General features: G+C 40.3%; 1 long non-coding RNA gene across 4 annotated transcripts in view; it reads right to left on the bottom strand.

Annotated features, from left to right (window-relative positions):
- Nucleotides 1–26,764, bottom strand: part of LOC107135653 — a 58,863-nt gene that overhangs the window by 10,375 nt on the left and 21,724 nt on the right. The window contains exon 2 of one of the 4 annotated variants that reach the window (XR_007342310.1): nt 8,845–12,482. The exons of 1 other annotated variant lie outside the window; for it this stretch is intronic. This is a non-coding gene — a long non-coding RNA (uncharacterized LOC107135653). Of the gene's footprint in view, nt 1–2,065; nt 2,505–8,844; nt 12,483–26,764 lie in introns of those variants that run through there. 2 more of the 4 variants (XR_007342309.1, XR_007342311.1) reach the window with 2 other exon arrangements.

Here is a 26,764-nt window from a genome sequence, read left to right as displayed (position 1 = left end):
GTCAGAGAATGCAATGATTTAAATGTGGCTTATCCCCCAGATTCACATGTTGGAAACTTGGTCTCCAGCATGACAGTGTTGAGGTAGCAGAAATTTTAAGAAGTGGGAGGTGAGAGGTGGTTAGGTTATGGGGTCACTGCCCTCAGAAAAGATTAAGATAATTCTTAAGGGACCCTGATTAAATATATATATATATATATATAGACAGCGGAATGCATTACAATTCTTATTACACATATAGAGCACAATTTTTCATATCTCTGGTTGTATACAATGTATATTCACACCAATTTGTGTCTTCATACATGTACTTTGGATAATATTGATCATCAATTCCACCATCATGCCCCCTCCCTTCCCCCTCCAACCCCTCTGCCCTATCTAAAGTTCCTCTATTCATCCCATGCTCCCTCTCCCTATCCCACTATGAATCAGCCTCCTTATATCAAAGAAAACATTCGGCATTTGGGTTTTGGGGATTGGCTAACTTCACTTAGCATTATCTTCTCTAACTCCATCCATTTACCTGCAAATACTATAATTTTATTCTCTTTTATTGCAGAGTAATATTCCATTGTGTATATATACCACATTTTTTTTATCCATTCATCTATTGAAGGGCATCTAGGTTGGTTCTACAGTTTAGCTATTGTGAATTGTGCTGCTATAAACATTGATGTGGCTGTGTCACTGTAGTGTGCTGTTTTTAAGTCCTTTGGGTATAATCTCAAATGGGCCAAGGACCTGCACAGACACTTCTCAGAAGATGATATACAATCAATCAACAAATATATGAAAAAATGTTCATCATCGCTAGCAATTAGAGAAATGCAAATCAAAACTACTCTAAGATTTCATCTCACTCCAGTCAGAATGGCAGCTATTATGAAGACAAACAACAATAAGAGTTGGTGAGGATGTGGGGAAAAGGTACACTCATACACTGCTGGAGGAACTTCAAATTGGTGCAGCCAATATGGAATGCAGTATGGAGATTTCTTGGAAAATTGGGAATGGAACCACCATTTGACCCAGCTATCCCTCTCCTCCATTTATATCCAAAGGACTTAAAAACAGCATACTACTGATTAATTCTTATAAGAGTGAATTGTTATAAAATAATAAAGCGGACCCCTCCCCACTCTCTGGCTCCCTTTGATGCCATCTATCATGAAGTTCCACAGGAGCTGAGAACATGCCAGAGCCATGCCCTTAAGCCTCCAGAACTGTGACCTAAATAAACCTGTCTTCTTTATAAAGTGCCTAGCCTCAGGAATTTTATTTTAGCAACTGAAAACTGACTAATACAAACAGAAAGATTCAAAGATGCTACAAGTGCTGGCTTTTAAGATGGAAGAAGAGACAATAGTCAAGGAATGCAGATGACCTCCAGAATCTGAAAAAAATAAGGAAATAGATTTCCCCCTAGAACCTTAAGAAGGAGCACAGTCCTTTTGACACTTTAATTTTAGTAATTCTGATTTCCGATTTCCAGACCTCTGAGGTGATAAACTCAGTTGTTTTATACCATTAAATTATGAAAATTAGATACAGCAGCAATAAGAAACAAATACAAATATATAAAATATTTATGATGGAAAATGTTATTTGGCTAAAACAGGCTTTATTTGTTTAAGGAGCTTTAATATTTGTAGTCCAGTGTTACTTCATCATTAAATGTCACAAAACATAAGCAATAGAGCTTAATATGTTTCAGATGAATACATCTTATCTTTTCATTCTTGCTATCTACATGGAAATACCTTATTATGCAGCAACAAACACTGGATTGGGAGCAATTTGCTTAATAATGACATTTAGTACACAAAACTCTGAGAAGAAGACAAAGCAGCAGGAAGGAGAAACTAAAAAAAGGGGGGGGGGAAATTTGATGAATCATAAACAAAACACACCCCCTGAGTTGAGCAACTCTAGATTTATGCAAATTCAACACTGCACAGATTTCTCCAAAAGGCACATACTGCAATTTTAGAGAAATGGAAAATTCTAAGATAGTTAATGCACAATGGAGCTACAACATAACTGTAATCATCTTCTTACTTACTGTTCTCCCTCATCCAGTCTCTGGTCCCATTCTGGACCCCCAGTTTGATTTCCAGTTGACAATCTTGCTCCTCCTCCCTCGGTCTTTAGCCTGGAGTGTCTGACTCCTGGTCTTCCACACCCAATAGCCCTCCCTCTACCCTACTCTAGTTTAGACTTGCTCCACCTGTTTTCTCTATCCAGCACTATTTCTTGGTTCACCTCTCAAGACCCAACCTCTAGTCTTGGACTCCAGGAGATGAGGAGAGGAGAGGAAGATGAAGGTGGGGAAGTGGACCACTTGGAGGAGTGGGCAAAAATATATTTGAAGCAAAGGCAGAAGAGAGGGCAGGAAGGAAAGTCAGAGAGAGGGCTAGAAGAAGGAAAGTAAAGAGGGAGGTGGAATGAAAAGAAGAAAGAAAAAAAAGAGAGGAGAAGTGTGTTGGGGACCGCAAATCAAGTCAAGATGGCGCCTGGCAGTTTGCCAGGAGGAGTGGTTTGTGAGGCAACGCCTCGGAGCCATTTAGATGGTGGGGATTCCTTATTGGTTGACTGCTGTATCTAGATGATGCTAATTGAGTCAAGCTGTGTGTAATCAGTTAGGTATATATACCTCTGCTGTCCCGCAATAAAGCGGCTCCTGCTACCTTGAGTTCCCACTCAGTTCCCGCTGAGTTTCCGCGCAATAAAGCAGTTCCCGCTTCAACCTTCAAGTTGCTTGTCACTTCCCAGTTATTTTGCCCAGCCTGCGGCAGAAGTGCACACCATATAAACCAGTCATCAGTAACCTTAGGGAGAAAACACACTGAAAACTATGGAAACCATTGCATCACATATGAAATGTTTTGACAAACACTAATTTTGGGTAAATGGCTCATTAGCTGACTTGGCTTATGGGTGGACTGGTTTTAGTGAACTGGCCTATTTTCCAAGGATACCCTAGCACAAGCACACGTGTCTACCACTTGGCAGGTTCTATACATCCTGAAAGTTGGGGAAAGTGCCTCTAACCATCCTCGATTAGAGTCAAACTGCTCAGATCCTCTAATTATCTGGTTCTGTCTGCACTCATCAAACAGCCTTCTCATTATAATTTGGCTTCCCATGTAGATTTTCCTACTGGGAGAGAACAGGCTGACCTGTGAGCAGGAGTATTCTAATCCCACAGCCTGGAAATTAATAAATCAGCATTCTCTTGGGAACTGTATTTGCATGTCCATTCTTCAGAGTCTAAAAGAATTTCACTGCACACACAAAATGTTATGTTAGTGTTTTAGTTAAGCCCTTTTGTGTTATAAGTCAATGAAACCCACTTTATTAGACATTAACAAAAGGCAGGAATTTATTATAAGACAGTGGTTGTATGTCACTCAAGAGCAGAGAGCAGTTGACACTGAAACCACAAACTAGAAAGCCACCAGCACTGAAGCTTCTTGTCCTCTTTTTCTACACTACAGCACTTCCAACAGCAACACAGATTTCCACACCAGGCCACTTTCCAATTCTCTGTGGACACCAGCTGGATGTCCTATAATTTCATTCAACTCTGACACTAACCAGAGTCAGCTCAGACCCCACAGATTAAGGGCTCCATCCCACAAGGCTACCTCTCACTCAAAACACCAATTTTGGGCTGGGCTTGAGCTCAGTGGAAGAGCACTTCCTAGCATGTGTGAGGCACTGGGTTCAAAAAATAAACCTAAATAAAGTCCATCAACAACTAAAAAATATTTAAAAAACAAAACAAAACAAAACAAAAACACCAATTTCAAGAAGTGGTCCCCACATTACCAGCAACTCTGTCTGTCTTGGTTACAAATCAGGGTCTACATGTAGGGTCCCCAGGTAATCCACACTTCAGTCTGACTTGGCCACAACCCCCTCATCAGTTTTAATAATTTGCTGTAACAGTTCATGGAATGTAGGAAACATTTTACTTATGTTGACTGGTTTAGTATAAAGGATATCATAAAGACACAGATGAACTGCCAGATGAAGAGATACACAGGGCAAGGTGTGGAAAGATCTGGAGTTCATGCGCTTCTGTCCCCATGAAGTTGGCATTCCCCACTCTCCTAATACATGAAAGGTGGAAGCTCTCTATCCCTTTATTTACAGTTTTTATGGATGCTACAGTTTGGATGTGGAATGTCCCCCAATGGCCCATATGCTAAAAGCATGATCACAAGCCTGTGGCACTATTGACATAGTGGGAGAATTTTAAAGAGGTGGAGCCTAGTGTAAGGAAGGTAGGTTACTAGGGGTTTGACCTTGAAAAAGATATTGGGACCTTGGCTCTTCCTTTCTTTGCTTTCTGGTCACCATGAGGTGAGCAGCTTTGCTCCACCATATGCTCCCTACTATGATGTTCTGCCTCACCGCCTGCCCAAAAGTAAGTGACCACAGACTGAAACCTTGATCCAAAATAAACCTCTTCTCCTTTAAGTTGATTTTCTCCAACATTTTGTCATACAATGGAAAGCTGACTAACACATTGGAAGCTACATTTCCTAGGAATGCTTGGCTAGATCACCTCCAGCCCTGCTCCCCTTCTCAGAGGTTGGAAGGGGACCCTGAAAGTTCCAACCCTCTAATCACAAGGTTGGTTCCTCTGGTAGCCAACCCCCTTTTTCCAAAAGTCATCTCACTTGCACAATCATAGGAATTAACAGAAGGGACTTATGAATAACAAAAGTGGTTCCTCTCACCCCCACACTCCTGAAATCCCGGCATTTCTAGAAGCTGTGGTCAAGATCAGGGACAGAGACCAAATACAGCACAGCATAACAGTCAGAACCTCACATTCCTGCCATGTTCTGCTCTCTTCACTCCCAGGCTGCAGGGACTTTTACTTTTATCTTCTTTATACCTACTTTTCCTCTCTCTTTGGAGAGCAGCATACTTTCTGTCACAGGTATATACCTAAAGAAGGCTGCTTTTCACCTGCTTTAGTCCCAGCCACCAAGAGAGATAAGCACCTGTGGATCCCAATTCTAAATTCCCAAAAAGAGAATCTGATGACCCAGTTTGGTTCAGGCATTTACCCCGATCAAATTGTCTATGGCTGGTTAGGGAAGCTGTGAGTAGGAGAGAAGTGTTTCCCAGTTTTATGAAGCTGAGAAAAATTCCCAAGAGAGAATAATTTTAGGTGGGACAACCATCCAGAAATTGCCACAGATCTACAAACTCTTCAAGTCACAGATGTTTCTGAAATTTTTAGATTCTAGGATATGATCATGTGCCTCACAAACATCATACCCCAGCAGTCTAAGCCGGTTTCCCATAAGCAAATATACCAACATTTTTGCAATGAATGTTTATGCAAAATAGGAAATAAAGATGTATAAATAGTCTTACGTGGGTTCAAATCAGATTATGTCTCCAAAAAAGTCAGGAAAATACTTTTGGTTTTTATCACTTCTGGATTTCAAAACTGCAGATAAAGGATTAGAACTGTACAATTCCAGACTTACAAAGCTGAGGACCTGACTGATGCTATCAAGCTACTTCCTCCAAGAGACTCCCTAGGTCCTTACTTCTCCAAGGGCAATAAAAAAAAGGAGTAAGGAGATGTGGTCTCTGGATCAGCAGCTTCAGTGTTGCCTGGGCATTCATCAGAAGTACAGAATCTTAGGCCTTGCTGCAGATATAATGAATCGCAATCTGCATTTTTTAAATATGCCCTGGTACTTCATACCCACATTAAAGTTTGAAAAGTGCAGTTCTAAGTGACACTCAACCTCCTTTACTCATTAATCTTTATATTGATGTACATGAAGTACAGCACACAACCATCCTTTCTTACATGTTTTTGAAAATACCTCCAATTGTGATTTTTACAATAACAAAGAAACAACCTTAACATCAAGCAGGTGGCATACCATTCACCAGCCTGCTCAGCTAAATGGAATAGTAAACAGTCTGTATCACCACCACTATGCATCACTTAATGAACACTTCTTCCTGATCTACTATTTACATCTGGGTAGGGGCTTCTTTTTATGAAACTATATCTATCAGAGGATATTTGTATAATCCTTCACGAAAATGGATCCAATAGGATATAAAGCAGCTGGATCTATAATTAAGAAATATTTGATAAAGAATACAAACAAGTAAAATGCAGAGCAGTAGCCAGAACATTAATTTTCTTTCCTGCTTGCTGGGGAGAATTTTCTAGAAGGGTAAGCAATACAGTGCCCATACCCAGTATATTTTTGCAATAAGGTATCAGATTTTTTACTAAACATCTCCTACCTTGCACCCTATTGTTTTGCAATTTATAAAAGCAATAAAAAAAAAGGAGTAAGGAGATAGAGAAGGTTTTCTCAAACAATAACAAGTATATATATTTACTTTAAAATTGTTTGGAAACAGAAGAAACCTTCAAAATCCCAAAGAAAATTTAAAAATTATGAGCACAGAAATGTTCCTCAGTCTATAACTGCTTCCCACCTGCCAGAATCAGCAAGAAGAAAATAATTAAAATAACAAAATGGTGACATTGGCAGCTTTTAGGACAACTCAAACACAATGCCCTGAGAATCTGCTAAAAGTAAGTGACTCTTCAGCAAACTAACATCAGTAAGTGGCTGACCAAGCAACAGCAACCAGAAGGATTCCACTGGATGCTCTCTAACCAGAGTCCCCTTGCTGTGGAGCATGTTTTTACCACACCACCAGGCCAAGTTCATCATGGCTGCCCTGAACCAGGATTATGTCCTTTTAACCCAGCCTTCACAACACATTTGAAGTCCGTTACTATAGAATAAAATAAAATTAAAATGTTTTAAAAGCCTTAATATTCCCAATTCCTTACCACAGAAATTTTTAGTGTGGATGGGGCTTAGGGATATCTATATCTCCTAAAGTTACCTGTTAAATTTTGAATATGTTTATTTTTCTGGGGAAAAGTTTCATAGTTTCCACTGGTTTTTCAAAGGGGTCTGGGACTTTATGTATGAGGATTACTCTTCCAATAATTCTCAACTATGTATAATTTCCCATGCCTTTTGTGTGTGTGTGTGCTTATTATATTTCCTCCACTGAGAAATCATTTATAAAATTACTGTATTGAATGTCTATCATAAACCATGTGATAGATGCTACCATATGCTAAATGTTACAAATTTCACAGTCAACAAGCCAAAAAGGCTCTTGCATTAATCAGCTTTTTGTTTCTGTAACAAAAGTTACCTGACAAGAACAATTTAGAGGATGAAAAGTTTTTGGGGGGCTCACCGTCTAAGAGGTTCAGTTCATGGTTGGCTAACTCCATTGCTCTGGGCCCAAGATGAGGCAGAACATCATGGTCGAAGGTCTGGTATAAAAGAGTTGCTCAGCTCATGGAAGCCAGAAAGCAAAGAGGGAGAAAGAGAGCACACACACAAAGAGCCAGGGACAAGATATAATCCCCCAATGGCACACACCCAATGACCTACTTCTTCCAGCCTACGGAAGAAGATTCTCCAATCTACCTACAGTTACCACCCAGTTATCTATTCAAATTACCAACCCATCAAATGGATTAATCCACTGACTAGTTTATAGCTCTCATAATCTAATCATTTCGTCTCTGAACATTCCTGCACTACCTAGCATGAGTTTTGGAGGATACCTCATATCCAAAGCATAACATTCTACCCGACTCCCAAAAGTGCATGTCCATATAATAATGCAAAATGCATTTAATCCACTTTGAAGAGTCCCAATAGTCTTAATGGTTCCAGTATTACTCAAAAGTGCAAGTCCAAAATCTACTCTGAGACTCAAGGCAAACTTGGTTGTGAGCCCCTGTAAAAATCAAAAACAAGTTACATATATCCAATACACAATGGCACAGAGTAAAAATTTCCATTTCAAAAGGAAGTAATGGGGCATAGAAAGAAGAGATGGGGCCAAAGCAAGAACAAACCCAGTTGGGCAGATGTTAGGTCCTGTAGTTCCATGGTCAGCATCTAGAGCATATGACAGTGAAATACGATCTCCAAAAGGCTTGTGTCCCACCCCTTTGGCCTTATTGGATACATCCCACAGGCCTTTCTCTAGTCCCAGTTCTGCTTATTTTCTGAAATTTTCCTTTGCAGATGTGCCACATTCCTGGCATTGCTTAGTTCTGGGGGTCTCCATTCCCACTTTGGCTCCATTCTCACAGCTTCATGCATCATCCTTTCAGGGGCTCTCCACAGAGATTCCAACCCTACTACAATTTGCCTGGCCTCCCAGGCCTTCCTTTGAAATCTCTGTGGAAGGCTCCATAACCCCCTAACTTCAGCAACCTGCATTCCTACAGAACTAGCACCACATGGACATTGCAATGTTCTGCTGCCAATTTGAGCAATAGTCAGGTCCCCTGGGATCATGACTGGCAGAGGCCTCTGAGTACCTGAGTAATTAAGCATGGTGAATTGAATCCTAGGAAAAGAACTTCCCAGGAACCCCTATGTGAGCAGGGTGCCTCCAAGGTCTCTTAAATGAGTTTACACTTTTGTAATCTTGAGCCTACAATGGATATAGTCTTGCTGATTCCTTAGATACCCTTAAGCCATCTTTCCTATTGACTGTGGGAAGTATTTAGCTTCTCTTCTGTAGTGGTAATCTTTTCAGCAGCCACATTTTGCCTAGCTCTAATTTTACATGTTTTTTTTTTCTCTGATCAAACTGAAACTGTTTCAAATGTTTCCTTTCTGCACTTTGCTCCCTTCTCACAGTAAACCTGGCCAAAAGTCAATAATATCCATGCCACCACTTGCATACTATGCCACCTTGAAATTTCCTCTGCCATATTAATTAGTCCATCACCTTTGAATTCAGCCTCCCAGAAAGTCTCAAGACACGGGCAAAATGTAGATAAAATTCTTTTCCAGGATGTAACATGAACGGCTCTAGTCCAATTCCCAACTGAGTCCTCGTTTCTGCCTGGAACCTCATGAGCACAATCGTATTGTCCACATTCTTCTTCAGCATTCTGCTCTTCTGAGTTTCTGCCAGAATCACCCTTAAGCTCTGTTTACAACATTCTAAGTCTTCTCCATCCTGCATCTCCAAACTTTTCCAAACTGCTCCATCAAATCAGTTCCAAAGATTTCTTCACCATGTGGTCAGATTAGTAACTGCAGGGACCTCACTTCTGGTACCAATATTAGTCAGCTTTTTGTTGCTGTGACCAAGATACCTGATAAGAACAATTTAGAGGAGGAAAAGTTTACTGTGGGCTCATGGTTTAAGAAGCTCAGTCCATGGTTGGCTAACTCCATTACTGAGTCTAAGGTGAGTCAGAACATCATGGTGGATGATATAGCATAAGAAAGCTGCTCAGAACATAGCAGCCAGAAAGCAGAGAGAGAACACAAAGATCCAGGGAAAATATATAATCCTCCTAGGGGACACATCAGTGGTCTACCTCCTCCAGGCATGCCCTACACACCTACAGTTATCACCCAATGATCTATTTAAATTATTAATCCATCAAATGAATTAATCCACTGACTAGGATTAATCTAGTTCTTATAATCTAATCATTTTAACTCTGAACAATTCTGCTTTGCCTTAACATGAGTCTTTTAAGAAATACTTCATATCCAAAACCATAACAGCTCTTCTTGTTCTTTTTGCTCATCTTTCAAGTCTTAGCTCAGACCTCATCTTCCCCGGAAGTGGACCCTAGTCCAATATAGACTAGACACATAGAAACCGCCTCTACCATTTAATAATCAAAATATCTGTTTGTGTTTCTTCTACTCCCCGGGCCCAAGATAGTTTCCCTGGTGTATGACAAGAATTCAATAAACATTTGCTGAACGGAAAAAAGAAAAAAATCCAAGATAATTTTCCCCCATTAAATGGAACCCACTAGTTAACTATTACTAAAGACTATAAGATTATTCAAAATCAAGAAGATTTTCATTAGATCATTTGTCCTTCTACAAATCCCTGGGATCTGAGACAACAGCAGAAAATGTTAAGGGAAGATGATGGCACTGCTGATAGATGTGAATAACTGCATGATGAGTTTTATCCTCGGGCCTGGAGTTGGGAAAGGACCAAAGCCCATGGTTCCACATGATGCACATCTAGGAATTCAATCTGGGACTCTGAGGGTATAATCCAAGTCTGTGGAACAAGATCTTTGCACATATCCTGTGCTACTTCTTGCTTCTCACCTGCTTCAGAAGCTTCATTCTCCCCAACAGGTGACCCTTGTTTTTAGATGCTTAAAATGTTAATTAAGAAAGTGCTTTTCGTTTTTGATTTCCTTATTTTCAAAATGGGTTTGTGAAATAGATCAGTAGAAATAGCTAAGGGAGAAAAAAACAATTTGCCAAATAAGCTTTTTGAGTAAAAGAGAAAAAGACAACATGTTGAAAGGGAGACTATCAAGGGCATAGGGCATCATGTTTAACTGTTTAAAAATTAGCCTCAGACCAAAATTGTTAACCAAATCTAATCAAGTCTTTAAAATTAATTCTCAATTTACAGAAAATATAAGGGCTATATTTTTCAAGTTAAGTGATAACCACAAAAAGGATCAAACAAATTAAAAGGTGGGACATTCTGCGTTACAAGTGGCCTGACTCCTCAGATGCCAATGTAATAAAAAAGAAAAGAAGTGGGATTGTTTTAAAATAAAATAAATTTAAAACCATAACTAAATGTAATATATTGACTCTGATAGAATACTGCTTCTAAAAAAAAAAAGTTTAAATATTCATATTGGAGACAGTTTGGAGAAATGTGAACATATAATTTAAATTAGATGATATTAGCAAGTTGCTATTAATTTTCTTTGGTCGGATAATGGCATTGTCATTATGTAGACAAATGTCCTTATTCCTAGGAGAGGCATACTGAATCGTGAGGTGTCTACAATGTATTTTGAAGTGGTTCCTATAGATATCCTATTAAAGAAAATAAAACAAAATTTTAAAAATTATTTAATCACAGTTAAGCAAATACAAAGGTCATGGTTCTGTTCTTTCCATTTTTCTGTATCCTTGAATATATCTGTAATATGTAATTGAGAAAATAGCTTAAAAGATAACAAATAAAGATCCAGACTAACCCAAAGGATTAATACTAGTGTTTTCATGGGCGAGAGAACAGGGACATGAGAAGGGAGGTCAGTAGACCCTCCAGGACTAGAATGGCCCCATAACCAAAAAAAAAAGTCAGCATTAAGAGACTGCCATGCCAGAGCCAGGTTAACAGTCAATTGGCAACACCAGGGGACCACCTGGGAGCTCAGTCAATGTTGGTTGCCTGTGCTGATGAGCTGCTTTAACTACACTCACTGTCCTCAAGCAAGGGCATTCCACCACCAGCCACCTCCATGTAACCATCCAGGGGCCAGGAGAACCAATGCCCACTCATACTTCAAAATTTTCTTATCCTAAAAGATCTACCCTATGAGGAAAACCCAGTTTTTAATGGCCCAAGTCACTCATCAACCCCATCAAAGGAAGGATAGGGACCTGCCCAGCACTCCTACCCTCCCATGCCTTCATTTGGGCAGGACTGAATGGAACAATTTTGAGATATCTCCTATCAATGAGTCATTAAAACCCACACAGGAGACATGCAAAAATACTCAAACATGTTCCTGACGGAAGCTCATACAGGAATGGCTACAAAAAAAAAAAAAAAAAAAGTGCCACTTCTGAGAAAAACACCCTTCAGTTCCCACAGGTCTAGGACGATGGTCAGTGAAGCACTGAGGGAAGCAGAAACTAGTCAGTGAGCCACTTTGAAGTGGAGATCAATCACACAAACCTCTACATCAAAAAATTAGAGTCCGGAGTTCAAGGCTCTCCTGCCTCCTGCTTCTTCTGTTTCCTTTTGTTCCCTAAAAGTGTAACTAAACCCAGAAAATAGTTAATAATGGTTTCATCTATTTCTCAAGGTCCTTCATGAGTATCATAATGTAGTCAAAAGAGGTATACAGTCCCCACATAATGGCATTTTATGATTCCTCTTGGAAAAACATTTTAAATTAAATGAGATGAATGAATTGGCAATAGAATACACCACATAATTGTGTTAGTAACAAATCAAAACATATGTTACCCAAAGGTTGTTGGCCCTCACCAGCCAACAGGTACAGTAAGGCCACATTCACATTAAATCTGAATGTCATTGCTTGGTACGCCAGCCAGTCAATCAAGAATTAGTGTCTTGCAAAGTTCTCCCAAGACTCTCCAGGTGTCCCATTCCTGTGGAGGTCAGCTCAGATCTCCCCAGGCTGCTGGCCTGTATCCCCACAAACCGGAGCTGTTAACTCACCATCTGCCAGGCTTGAGAACAGAAGTTCCTGTCCACTTAACACCATAACAGTGCCTTAGAAGCTCGTGGCACTGCCTCAGCTGAGCTGGATGGAGACTTCCCTCCAATACCAAATGTTGAGCCCCTGATGCTCACCATACTGACTCTCAGCTCCCCAGTCACTGCCAAGGAAATGAAGAGAATGGGGCTCTTAGTCCTGAGGTAACTTCCCTCAGCAGGTTTGCTTTGGGCCCCAAAGCATCATAGAATTTAGGTAAGCAGGTCTTGTAGCATTCACACTTTGTCCTCCTACAGAGTGCTCTGGGGACCCCAGCACTGCTCCCCTCTTGCCTGGGCTTACTGGCTATATTTGCCCTGCAGTGATTTCTCCCTCAAGGGCCAAGTTGTCTTCCTGAAACTTGGCTGCAATCAAATCCCCTCAAACTATTAGTGGAAACATTATATGCCTGAGTCCCTGAATGGGCATGAAGTAAGAGTTCTTCAGTCCCCAGGTAAATCATCAGGTAGAAATGAACACCTGAGAGGAAAGGAATCACCCAGTTCCACATATCACATGGTGGTGTCTCATGCAGCTCCTACTCGGGTGAGACCCAAGATACTGGTACACAGCGTATTTGACATCTTATTTAAGAAGGTACTTTACATCTACAAACACCCAACCTAACAAGGGGGTGTGAAGTCCCTTCACCATTTACTCCCCAATTTACAAAAGTTTCTGGAAGAAAAATGTCGTTTTGTTTTCTGCTATAGTTTTGGTGTATTTTTTCTACTTTCTCTATGAGCACATGTGCACATATAATTGTTCTCCCTGTAGATAATTTTAAAGTATACTCTTCATCATACCATCAAATATTTTTTGAAAATATAATTTTAAAATTGATAAAGGATTATCTCTGAAATCAACCTAGCATAATTTTAGTCATCACATAATAATGGAATAAGTTTTTCTAAGTTTTTGTATTATAAAAAAAATACCATGATCAATAACATTGGACATGAGCTAGGACTGCATCTTTGATTATTTTTTTAAATATTTTTTTAGTTGTTGGTGGACTTTATTGTCTTTATTTTTATGTGGTGCTGAGAATCGAACCCAGTGCCTCATGCATGCTAGGCGAGCACACTACCACTGAGCCACAATCCCAGCCCCTGCATCTTTGATTATTTGTATTCAAAGATATTTCTGTAAATTGTGTGGTCAAAACATTACAATAGTTTTTTCCCCCAGATGATACACCATTTACTTATTTTACAGTAGAATGCATTTATACATATTATACACAAATGGAGCACAACTTCTCATTCCTCTGACTATACATGGTGCTGAGTCACTGTAATAGTGTAATCACACATGTATACAGGGTAATAATGTCTGTCTCATTCTACCATCCTTCCCATCCCCAAAACCCCACCCCTCACATCACTCCCCTCTACACAAACCAAAGTTCCTTCATTCTTCCCTACCACCCTACACCCTGCCCCACTATGAATCAGCATCCACTTATCAGAGAAAACATTCAGCTTTTGGTTTGGGGGCATTGGTTTATTTCACTTACATGATATTCTCTAGTTCCATCCATTTATAAATGCAAATGCCATAATTTCATTCTTCTTTAAGGCTCAATAATATTCCATTGTGTATATGTACCACATTTTCTTTATCCATCATCTGCTGAAGGGCATCTAGGTTGGTTCCATAGTTTAGCTATTGTGAATTGAGCTGCTATGAACATTGATGTGCCTGCATCACTGTAGCATGCTGATTTTAAGTCCTTTGGGTATAAACTGAGTAGGATAGCTCGGTCAAATGATGGTTCCATTCCAAGTTTTCCAAGGAATCTCCATACTGCTTCCCATAATGGTTGTACCAATTTGCAGTCCCACCATTAATGTATGAGTGTAACTTTTTCCCCACATCCTCACCAACATTTATTGTTGCTTGTATTCTTAATAACTAACTGCCATTGCGACAGAATGGAATGAGTAGTTTTGATTTGATTTGCATTCTCTAATTGCTAGAGATGTTGAACACTTTTTCATATATTTGTTGATCAATTGTATTTCTTCTTCTGTGAAGTGTCTGTTCAGTTGCTTTCCCCATTTATTGATTGGGTTATTTGTTTTGTTGTTAAGTTTTTTGAGTTCTTTATATAACCTGGAGATTAGCACTCTATCTGAAGTGCATGTGGTAAGATTTTTTTCCCATTCTGTAGGCTCTCTCTTCACATTATTGATTGTTTCCTATGCTGAGAAGAAGCTTTTTAGTTTGAATCTGTCACATTTATTGATTCTTGATTTTACTTCTTGTGTTTTAGGAGTCTTGTTAAGGAAGTCAGGTTCTAAGCCAAGATTTGGGCCTACCTTTTCTTCTATTAGGTGCAGGATCTCTCTTCTAGTATATAAGTCTTTGATACACTTTGAGTTAATTTTTGTGCAGGGTGAGAGATAGAGGTTTAATTTAATTTTGCTAAATATGGATTTCCAGTTTTCCCAGCACCATTTGTTGAAGAGACTTTTTCTCCAATGTATGTTTTTGGCACCTTTGTCTAGTATGAGATAATCGTATTTATATAGGTTTGTCTCTGTGTCTTCTATTTTGTACCATTGGTCTACGTGTCTGTTTTAGTACCAATACCATGCCATTTTTGTTACTATTTCTCTGTAGTATAGTGTAAGGTCTGGTATTGTGATGCCTCCTGCTTCACTCTTCTTGCTGAGGATTGCTTTGGCTATTCTGGGTCTCTTATTTTTCTAACTGAATTTCATGATTGCTTTTTCTAATTCTATGAAGAATGTCATTGGGATTTTAATAGGAATTGCATTAAATCTGTGTAACAGTTTTTGTAGTATGGCCATTTTGACTATATTAATTCTGCCTATCCAAGAGCATGGGAGACCTTTCCATCTTCTAAGATCTTCTTCAATTTCTTTCATTGTGTTCTTTAGTGTAGTTTTCATTGTAGAGGTCTTTTACCTCTTTTATTAGATTTCCAAGTATTTTAATTTTTTTGAGGCTATTGTGTATGGAGTGGTTTTCCTAATTTCTCTTGCAGTGGATTCATCACCTATGTATAGAAATGCATTTGATTTATTGGTATTGATTTTATATCCTGCTACTTAGCTGAATTCTTTATTAGTTCTAGAAGTTTTCTGGTGGAATTTTTTGGATCTTCTAAATATAGCATCATGTCATCAGCAAATAGTGATAGTTGGAGTTCTTTTCCTATACATATCGCTTTATAATTTCTTTCACCTGTTTGATTGCTCTAGTCCCTGAGTTTCAAGGACTGTGTTGAATAGAAGTGGTGAAAGATGGCATCCCTATATTGTTCCAGGTTTTAGAAGGAATACTTTCAATTTTTCTCCATTTAGAATGATGTTGGCCTTGGGCGGAGCATAGATAGCTTTTACAACGTTGAAATATGTTCCTCCTACCCTTAGTTTTTCCTAGTGTTTTGAACATGAAGAGGTGCTGTATTTTATCAATGCTTTCTCTGCATCTATTAAGAGAATCATATTATTCTTGTCTTTAAGTCTATTGATGTGATGTATTACATTTATTGATTTCCATATGTTGAACTAACCTTGCATCCCTGGGATGAACCACAATTGATTGTGGTGCACTATCTTTTTAATATGTTTTTATATGTGATTTGCCAGAAGAAAATGTTGTTTTTCTATGTATTACTTAGAAGCTCTGAGAACTTTACCTTTTTTAATATTTATTTTTCAGGTGTAGATGGACACCACACAATGCCTTTATTTTTATGTGGCGCTGAGGATTGAACCCGGGTCCTACCCATGCTAGGCAAGCGCTCTACCGCTGAGCCACAACCCCAGCCCAGAACTTTACCTCTATTCTTGAAGAAGTAGACATGAATTACTTGAGGTTGCTGCACTAAGTGAAATAAGCTAGTCACTAAAGCACACATGCTGAATGACCCCACCTAGAAGAGGTACCTGGAGTAGTCCAAGAGAGAGAATACAAAACAGTGGTTGCCTGGGGCTGGGGAAGGGGAAAGAGGGATTGCTTCATGGGTAGAGAGTTTCTGTTTTTATAAAATGTAAACACTCTGGAGATGGATAGTGGTGATGGTGTCACAACGGTGTGGATGCACTAAAGGCCACTGAGCTGTACACCTAAAAGTAGTTAAAATGGTAAAAGTTATATTTTATCACAACAATAAACAAATAATGCATTTGTGCACCACTGTGGTAGGGGTGGGGAGAAGCAGCAGCAGATGCAGAGGTGTCACGAATGGAGCAAAGGGTTAGTCCAGACCCTGAAAGCCAGAGAGAAGTGATCTGCCCAGGATCTCAAAAAAGCACTATCCACAAACAAGACTAAGTGGAATGTGAAGAAAAGAGAAACAGATTGGGGTGGGGGCCGGGTGTGAATAATAATTATCCCTCAAAGGAATGCAGCATGTCAGCTTTCACATATCCGTGAGTGGCTGACCTGGCTACCATGACAAGCCTGCAAGGTGAGTCAGGGGTCAGACTCCAGGGCTTCAGGGAGGGATGGCTGCCCTGCCATAGGGAGCTACTGGCCTCTGCATTTGCCAGTGAGAAGCTTCCAGAGGTGGACTGGCTCACCCTAAATCCCACAGTTACTAACTAGCAGGGCAGAGGCTCGGCCTCACTTCTCTCAACTCCTGGTGCTCATGCCACAACCAGGGAAGACTTAAAACAGAAGGAAACTGAAAAAGTCAAAAATAATTCCCTACTGCGTCAAAGAATAGAAGGATTCCTATTGTACATTAAAACTCAAAGGACAAAAGTATATAATTTGAGGATATATTTGAAACCGTACAGAATCCTCCCACCCCTGCCTCTGAGTAGGACAGTTGGTAAAAACAGAATCTGGGGTGAGAAGTCATCTGACTCACCCATGAGGTGATGGAGAAGAATCTGCAAGCAAACACCCTGAATTTATTTCCAGTACTGTTCTCATTCTGCCAGCCTTGGCAGCCAGCCCACTGGGTGTGCATCGGGGCCCTCCTTTGGAGACATGGCCAGACCCCAATCTTAGGAGGACACTGGTAGGCTAAATCATGTGGTCATTAAGCTAGAATTTAGAAGGACACACACACACACACACACACACACCCGAGACATGAAGCCATCTGGCTGCTGCAGTGTACTGTGGTACTGAGGGTTAGATGAGAGCTCAAGTCCTCTGTGACACAGGGGCAGCCTTCATATTGTCCCTGTGTCCTAACCTATTCCAGGAAGAGGCAGCGAAACTGCTGCAAGAGAAAGCACGTGGCCTCAGAGGTGAACCAGGGACATCTGCTGAGGTGCCAGGGATTTATCTGAGCAGCCAAACTTTCTCATTCACTGACAGACAGGCCTGTGTGTGCTGGAGAAACCCGTCCCACAGCTCAGACTTAGGACTCGTTGCAGAATTTGCCCACAAGGGAAGTGAGCTAATGACTGGGGCGTTTCACCTTCTGCCTAGATGCATCATAAAATCAACTTGTACAGCCTGGCTCAGAGAACACATTTGCTCACCCAGGGCTCTGAGGCCTTTCACAGAGAAGCGGGTTCTTAGGTATTCATTTTCTATGCCAGGAAGAGGGCCAGTGGCCTGAGCCTGACAGCTGATCCAAACTGTGGTCAAATCTTCTGACGAGCAACCCAAATCTGCCTGTGGCATCTGCTCCACATCTGGAACTTGTGATTCACCAGCTGCTCTCTCCCCTAGCTCTACCTTCTCATGCAGGCCTGAGCATGCAGGCCCCACAGAGCTGAGGCCTCAGTGCCCAGACTTGTCCATCCACCCAAGCCTTCATCAGGGTTTGTCCTTATCTCCAACATAGCCTTCCCCTTCCCTGTAGACTCAGCTTGATTCACCAGCTTCAAGTCCAGATGAAAACCCTGCCTGAGACCATCTCAGACCCATCCTGAGCTATGGTTAGAGACTCTCAGACTGGGATAGATTCAAGGTCTCCTGGACACTAGTGTCTATTCTGGCCCTTTAAATTTAGCAGGGACATGCCCAGCTGGCCCACCAGAGAGAGCAACAAGTAGTACATGTTCTAGCCAATCCTGTTTACACTAGACCTGCTATTTTTGCTCTCAACTCCCTGGTTCTCAGAGTCCTGGCTCCATATCCCAGCTGCCACGGCTACTTCTGGCCCCTTTACTTTGGTGACTCTTGGACTTCTCTTTTTAGATCACAGCCTCTCACATGTTTCTGACTCAACTTGTTTCTGCAGGGCTGGCTTTCCTCCTAGACTAAGTGGGAACTCAGTGCGGACTCCTGATCCAGCCCAGACCCTGGGTGCTCCCTCAGCTGGGGTCCTGCTGAGGAGAGGCAGAGAGAGAGGATTTGTTCCTGTGTTCTCTGCATGGCTTCTGATCCTCAGTTCTGTCTTGCCCTTCAATTCCAACACCTGTGCTTCCCTGGTCATGCTCCTGGCTGCTGAATCTTAATGGGCCCTAGTCCCTGGAAAATTCTCCCTTGCCCAGAACAGCTCTATCCTCTTGGCTTCTGATTTCATACTGGCCTTGCTGGGTTACCTCAAGTCCATTCCCCTGCTATATCACTGAGATCAGAGCAGGGGAAGGGGCTCACAAACTTCTGAGTCAAGTAGGGGTCAGAGAGGAGAAAGCAACACAGCCTGAGGCAGAGCCCTGACAGAGCACAGAGGCTGGGGACAGTGGCACATCTCAGGCTGGGATACATTCAAGAAGTTCTCTGGGCACTTTTCTCTACAGGGATGTAGTGAGTCTTTATGAGGTGAAGCCTAGTGGGGCAGCAGAAATCAAGGCACCTGACTACTCTAAACTGTGTGCATGTGCAGGAGGAGGAATATGTTGTTCTAGAAAATATCTTGGACAGCTTTCAAGTTCCAAAGTCCTAGAAGCAAAACATGGCCAAGGAGCAGAGACAACCCTCAGACCCCTGTTGCTCAGAACTTTTTCCTTTTCTGCTACACTCTATATATGTGGTTTTAGTAACATATTTGTCATGGATGTACTAACTCCTCCACCAACAAGCAAATGAGTCCACCCAAGATTCTCCCACTCCCAGTGTCTCCACACCCTCCATTCCAGAAGGCTCAGAAACAAAGGCCAGCCCCTTCACCAGCTCTCATCATCCTTGGGGGACACAGGATTCAAAGACCATTTTCCCCTAAAATCCAACAGGCCACTTGTTTTTGTTTGTTTAGTTTTTGGTTTGGTTTTTCCAGAAGCCTAAAAGATAGCAACTGTGCTTAATGAACATGGTCAGTGGCAGACTGGTGAGAAGCAAGGCTCTGGTGCCTGGCCCCAGAGAGGTATTCCAGCCCTGCCTCTTGCTAGTGGTGCAACCCTGGGTAAATGACTTCTCTATGCATGTTACCACACCTCTAAAGTTAAGACTCTAATAGTCCCCACCTCACCACATTGTTGTGAATATTATTTGCATTAATTTATGTAAGAATGATGCCCCTTACATAAGTGTGTCAATGCTATAGGTTTTTTGTTTACAGATTATATTCCCTGTATCAGACTTTCTCTAAATATTCTACATCCAATAATTCATTTTTTCCTAATCCAAGTAAAACAGAGACAGAACATCATTCCATAATTCTAATCTTAATTATTGTTAATGTTTACCATAAACAGGGACAGAAGGATAATTCCATAATTATAATTTAAACTATGGTTAATATTCATGTATAAGTCCCATCAACAAAATTTTGATACATTACCAAAATTCATCCCAATTTCTGCTACTCCAAAGAATTCTGTCCTTGGTGGGTTTTATGTATAATAAATATTCATGCCTGATCAAAAAATAAACTAAGTCATAATAGATCAGAGAATATCAGAATATACAAACCTGATGTGTAAAGATGATAAAAATGAAGCACCCAGGAAAAAGTAATTCCTAATGGTGCCTCTCATTTGAACACATGCCTATATCATAGTATATCAGAATAAGGACACATTTCTGTATGAATTCTTTTATCTTATCATTAAGTCATGAACAATTTCCAGTGAAAGCTGTCCAAATTCCCAATGAAAGCTGTCCAAATTTCCATGTCAATGTACAGTATAGTCTTTGAAATTAGCACTTCAGTTACTAAAGAACAACACATTCATTTGAATTTCTGCAAATGAACTGACCTCCTCATTGGATGTTGGTGGTTTTTTACTATCATAAATGATTCTACAGTAAGCATTTTAGCACAAGTGGCTTTTTCTTCCTTTTAGATAATTTCTTAGGCTAATTATCAGAGATAGGCTTACTAGATAAAAGAGTCAAATCGAAGCTATCATTGCTTCTACGATCTCATGGATCCCTGAGATAGTTAGTAGAGGGATCTATTTGAGGACTAAACTCTCCTGGGAAGAGCACAAAGAAGGGAAAAATGAGCTAACATTTGCTAATGTATCAGATTATCATACAAGGCTTCAAACTGAACTTCTGATATGCTGCTGATCTGACTTGCCCATATTTGTCATCATTGCTATTGTTTTGACCATTATGAAGGCAGTTGCAGGTAGTATATTAGAAGCTTTGTTCATTCTATATCATTTAATCTTTACAACCACAGACTGAGTCAGGTATTACCATTCCCATTTCATAAAGAAGGATGCAGATGCTCAGACAGTATAAACCAAGGTCCCACAGCTAATAAAAGGAACCGGATACCCTGTCCAGATTCAAGTGTATGCTCTTTCTGCTCTGCCACAATGTACTTCACCCTTTCTCCTACTCCCCACTTCTATATGTGCAGATTAGGAATTTTGCCCCTGCTCTGGATGGTGGAGCAAATGCTAGAGATGTGGGCCTAGAGGGAAGGTCAATCTGCAGGACTTCTCTGATAAGGACTGATCACTCCTGGACTTCAATCTACAAATTATTTCTCTTTTTTTTTCTTGATGATGAAAAATATAATAATAAAGATGATTTTATTAGTTATACACACACATACATTCTCCAAAAAGAAGACTACTAAAAATATAGGACCTGCCACCTATCAAAGACTCTGACCAAGGATACCAAATGTCCTTCAAAGCCAAATATCTTTCAGAACATTTCAGCCTGAGCACATGGAATGGTGCTATCCTTATGCTAAAGTATTTCTCCCATGGAATTATTTGATCTGGCCTGATATTTGCCAATTTGTGACATTTCTACATCTCAATTAAATTGTCTAGCTCAATCTATATTAATTATAGCCTTTTGTCCCCCTACCAAAAGGGACTTTTTCCTGCATGTTTTCCCTGCATGTTTTGAAATAGTGTCTCTGAAACACACTGAATTCATAAAATTCCAGATGTTGCTCAATAATGCCTCTGAGCCACTAATATCCTGGCTTTCTTGAGATTACAAGGAACTAGATGGAACTGAGGCTGCAATTGGAGAGGGTTTTAGAAAGACAGGATGCCATCTGTGCAGACCAAGGAGACTAGATTTGATGACATGAATAAATTAGGAGCCACTCATGGACCCAGGAGCTGAGCTCTGCAATGTACAGAAGTAAGCAAATAGGTCATTTGTCAGGCATCTTTCATATGCAAATGATAGAAACCTGACTGGTTAGAGCAGAGGAGGAATTATTGGCACCTATCTCAAAATTCTAGGAGGGGTTTTCAAGTGTAACTGGATCCAAGTGCTTAAAAGGTATACCAGGAATTTATCGCCATCTCTTTGCTCTGCTTTCTGTCTCCAGAGAGAATATAGACACAAGTAGCCCCAGGCTTATTGTCCACAGAAATTCCAGGGAAGATGTGTCCCAATTGTCCCACTGAAAGTCCTAAAACCACTTTTCAATTGTCCTGACCTCCAAATCCAACTCTACTCTTCTCCCTTCTCTAGCTGAGGTTGGTCTGTGTGGATGCATCAATGGCTCCTTTCCCCAAGACCTTCCTTGGAGTATTGCCTATGGAAAGAAGGTAGACTGGAGGAGGGGAAAATAAGGCTAAGAAGTTTCTTTCCCAGCCCCTTTGCAAGGGTCTGTTTGGGTTGGCTGTGTTTCTCAGCAGATAGTCAGTTGCTGATCACAGCTCTCCATGCCTGACCCTCTCCCTCTCCACCCACTCCTTCTCTTTGAATTCCAATAATGGCTTCCTAATCTTACCTCTTCGACCTAAGGGTGAGTGCCTTACTATGAGTAGCCCACCAAAACTGCATTATCCATTATGATTTTCCTACCTACACTCTGCCCACACCTCTGTGGAAGGGTTGGCTATTTGATAACCCAATTTGAAAGTGTCACCTGTTTCCAGGATCCTGACAGATACAGCTAAAAAGTCTATCCCTAAGTCAAATCCATGTTTCTCATTGGCTAGTCCTGAATTCACATGCCTACTCCTGGAATAAAGATCAGAAATCAGCTCCATTCAAGCCACAGGTACTGAAAATAGAGGAGGGGTGGTCTTCCAAAAGACAGGGAAAAACAGCCTATGATCACCACAAACAAAGTAGTTAAAAAGGAATTCTAGACATAGATACTGGGCTACCCACACATTCTTCAGAAGCAGCACTTCCATATCAGTAAAGACGAATTTCAGAGAGTAACTGCATGCTGAAACAGCACTCAGGATGTCTTTCATCCATGTCCAGTCAAATCAATGCCTTCTGAAGATCTGGCCACTCATTTTCTGAGCTCTAGGCCTATTGACAACTCTCTTCTGAAGCAAATTGAAATCTCTATCATCGATTCACTTTGAAATGTCATAAAGCAGCTTAGGCCTTGGCTGGCTGAGCAATAAAGCAGACCCTCTTGGCAGCTCAAATGAGCTGCCCCTGACAGAAGGACAGGGGCAAGGCATTAAACATTGCCAAGAATGGACAATTTGAAAGATTCCTAGTTGCAGGAATGACAAGGCCAAAATCATAACCACTTTGAAAAAAATGTCATCATTGAAGGATGAATGTAAAATGGAACAATAGCAACCTCATCCCCAGAGCTGTAGAAGAACACTTCGCCTAATACCCCAGGAAAAGCCTATATCTTAGCAGGGATTTCTTTATTTGGTTACCCTGATTATAATGACTGGCTGTACCATGAGTGAGTTGCTCTGCAGGTAGAATCATGGACTACTACCCCACTGGATCTCAGTTAAATTTTTAACCATTACTAGAAAATTCGCAGTTCAGCTCCTAGCTGCCTCATCCTCCAATCTGTGTTTTGATGGAGCCTTCACTGTGCCTTTTTAATGGGCAAGTTGACAGCAATGTGCTGAGAATATTTGACTTTCCTCATCCATTTTTTCAGTAGAGCCTAAGATGCTACTTTGAACCCAATTGTTTGCCTCGCTTGGTCCCACTAATATATTACTCCTTTTTTAAATACAGTTCCATTGCAATTCTCTTCAACTATAATAACACTTTAATGGAAAGAGATATTCTCTGGAGCCTAAAAAGAAAGAATTTGGGGCACTGAAAGAGAAGAAATTCAAGGGCTCTTGCTGGTAGAATCCCTTAGCCACATCTGAGCCTATGAATATACTGAAAAAAAAATTGTGGGCATTGGAAGTAACAGATCAGGTTTAAATCCTAGTGTGTGACTTTGAACAGGTGATACAGATGGACTTGAGTATTATTAGTATGATAGCATTATTGTCTCAAAGACACTAATTACATGATAAGCATTAAAAATAAATGAGTTCTCTGAGCTCAGGAATATTTGATTGGCATGTCTCCAGACATTCCTGCTTTGAAGGACTCATCTAAGTAAAAGTCATCAATAAATTTGGAAGATAGAATAGTATAGTGGAAACATGTTAAACAGGTCTCATCTCACTATTCGTCTATGTTTGATGGAAGCTTCCTGGAGCACAGTACTCAAGAGGATTCTGAAGTGATATCTGGACTCAGTGGAAAAGAATGCCTTGATCCAACTAGGACCAAGCATTACATTCCTTTTGTAGATTGAAAGTTTTAAGCTTGAAAGTCAATTCTTAGGTTAAGGAACATGGATTAACTCTGCACACTAACAAACAACAAAAAATAACCCTACAATTTCAGTGGTTTTTAACCTGAAACATATATTTTTCACCACTCAGAGGGTCCAGCTATGGGTTAGATTTGGGTCTTATTCTGCTTTCTTCTCATTCCAAAACCCAGGAAGAAGGTCTATAACTTACTATGCATATGGTAAAAAGCAGAAACAGAAATGGCCAAGCCAAATTAGGCAATTGCATTTAAAGCTTTCACTCAGACATAGTATATGTCATATTTCCAAATTTAATTGGCCAAAGCAGCCATAGAGCCAAGCCCCAAGTTAATGGAGAGGGGAAGAGGAGTTCACCTATGCCATTAGTAGTTGGGAAAGAGGAAAAGGCAAAGAACTGGGACTCTCCAAAGAACATATGGGTCTAAAGGAAGAGATGACAAGGGAACCAAGTAGATACACACACACACACACACAAAGGATCATCTAGAAGGTGATGAGCAGGTGAGATAGCATCCAGAATATACCACTTAGATAAGCAGATCAGCTCAAGACCTGCAGAAGGCTCAGAGGTCTCAGAACAAGGAATGAATTAAGATTAGAAATATCTAAGAAGTCATGTCTATGGCATACTGGTAAAGTTGGTGGGCAGGTATCTTCTAAGAAGACAATTTTAACAGGGAGCCAAGCACTATTCCATCATTGAATAAATATTTATTGAGTACCTTCAGGGCAGTGGGCATCATACCAAATGTTGTAGGTATGCTGGTGTACAATAAATAAGACATGGCTTCTGTACTTACATAGCTGCATTGAATAGTGGAAACAGACTATGAAATATTAAATTTACTCTCCATGGAAACAGATTATGAAATCTTAAATCGACTCTCCCTCTTCTTTCAATCCAAAAACACATTGCTAGCATTCACTTTCTTCCATTCAAAATGCCCCATCTTATTCTACCTCTACAAATTCATTACCCCAATATGTGTCCCAACACCCAACAGACAACCCACCATCATGCCTTGTTTTTTTTTAAAGACAATTAATAGCTTTCCCTCATCTTCCCACCAACAAAATACCAACATATTCAATCAGCATATATTCTCTTTCCTTCTTTCCATCACAAAGAACAAAAATCTCTGTCCCATTTAGACCTCATCTACTCTTGAGCTCTCAGTCTTCACTCCTGCAATTCTTCTGTTTCTCTCCAGCATTTTCCTTCTCTACTAGATCATTTGTATCATTACACAAAGATGTTGTAGTTGGGAAAGGGAAGAAGGACAGGATTTTCCCTTCCAAGGAGTCTTTGGAAATAGATGAACATATATTTTAGTGTCACAGTGACCAGGGAGCCCTAGTGACATTTGGTGGAGGCCAGGGATGTTAATTGTGCTCCATAGTATTTAAAAAGAACTTCCTTAATTCTCATAATTTCCAACTATTACCAATTACTTATCAACCTATCCATAGCAAAGCTTCCTGATAGAGTGGTCTATATACACCCCTTATCTCACAATCTCTCCTCAATCCACTCCAATCAAGTTTCTGTCCTCATCACTTGCCAGAGACTCTGTTTTCAACATGACCAATGACAGCCATATTGCCAATTCAGGGGTCACTTCATGATCTTTATTTTATTTGATGTCTCACAGTATCTGAACCGACTGACCACTCTTTCCTTCTTGAAATAGATCTAAAGCATTTTGAACTAAGAAAACCAAAGTGATTTATTCTTCTCACCCAAGCAATTGGCCAATCAGTGAAAACAAAAATCTACTACTCTTCTTTCCCTTGTCTCAGGAAAGGCTGTTCAGGTGTCTGAGCCAAGAACTAAAAACAAAACACCAAACAAACAAACAAAAAACTAAGAGTTACCCTGTAGTCCTCTCTCCCATTCCCCACATGAATCCATCTTCAAGTCCTATACCCAAGAATCATCTCAAAAGTCTACATGTCTCTTCATTTCCACTATTGTTCCTCTGATGCAAACCATCAGTATTTCTTGTCTGGACTACCAAACAAGCCTCACTGTTCTCCCTGACTATCTATGACTTCTTCTTCATACAGCTCCCAGAGTGATCTTTTTTAAATGTAACTATCATGCTTAAAACCTTCATCCTTACCCTATGTTGCAAACCCTTACCTGAACTGAACTTTACCTACTTCTTTGACTCCTCTTGATACCACTATGTTAACCAAACTGGTCTTGTTTCCTTCCTTGAAACATCAAATATCATCCATACCATTTGAGCATCAAATGTTATAGAATTTATTGTATTCAAGTTAGGCTTAAAGTAGATGTTGGTGGGAAAATAGATTGAATTTTCACAATTTATCACTCTAGATGGTCAAGAGCCTCTGACCAGAAAGACAAAGAAGAATATTATAATTATTAAAGAGATCAATCCATCAAGAAGATATACAAACTCATATGTACCTAACAACAGAGACCCAAAGTTCATGAAACAAAACTGACAGAATTGAAGAGAAAAATAACAGATCTACAATAACAGTTGGAGACTTGGACAACCCCACTTTTT

This window comes from Marmota marmota, unplaced genomic scaffold, assembly GCF_001458135.2.
Source record: "Marmota marmota marmota unplaced genomic scaffold, marMar, whole genome shotgun sequence".
Classification (NCBI taxonomy): Eukaryota; Metazoa; Chordata; class Mammalia; order Rodentia; family Sciuridae; genus Marmota; species Marmota marmota.
The sequence above is the reverse complement of the archived record's forward strand: the minus strand, read 5'-3'. Positions and strand labels throughout refer to the sequence as shown.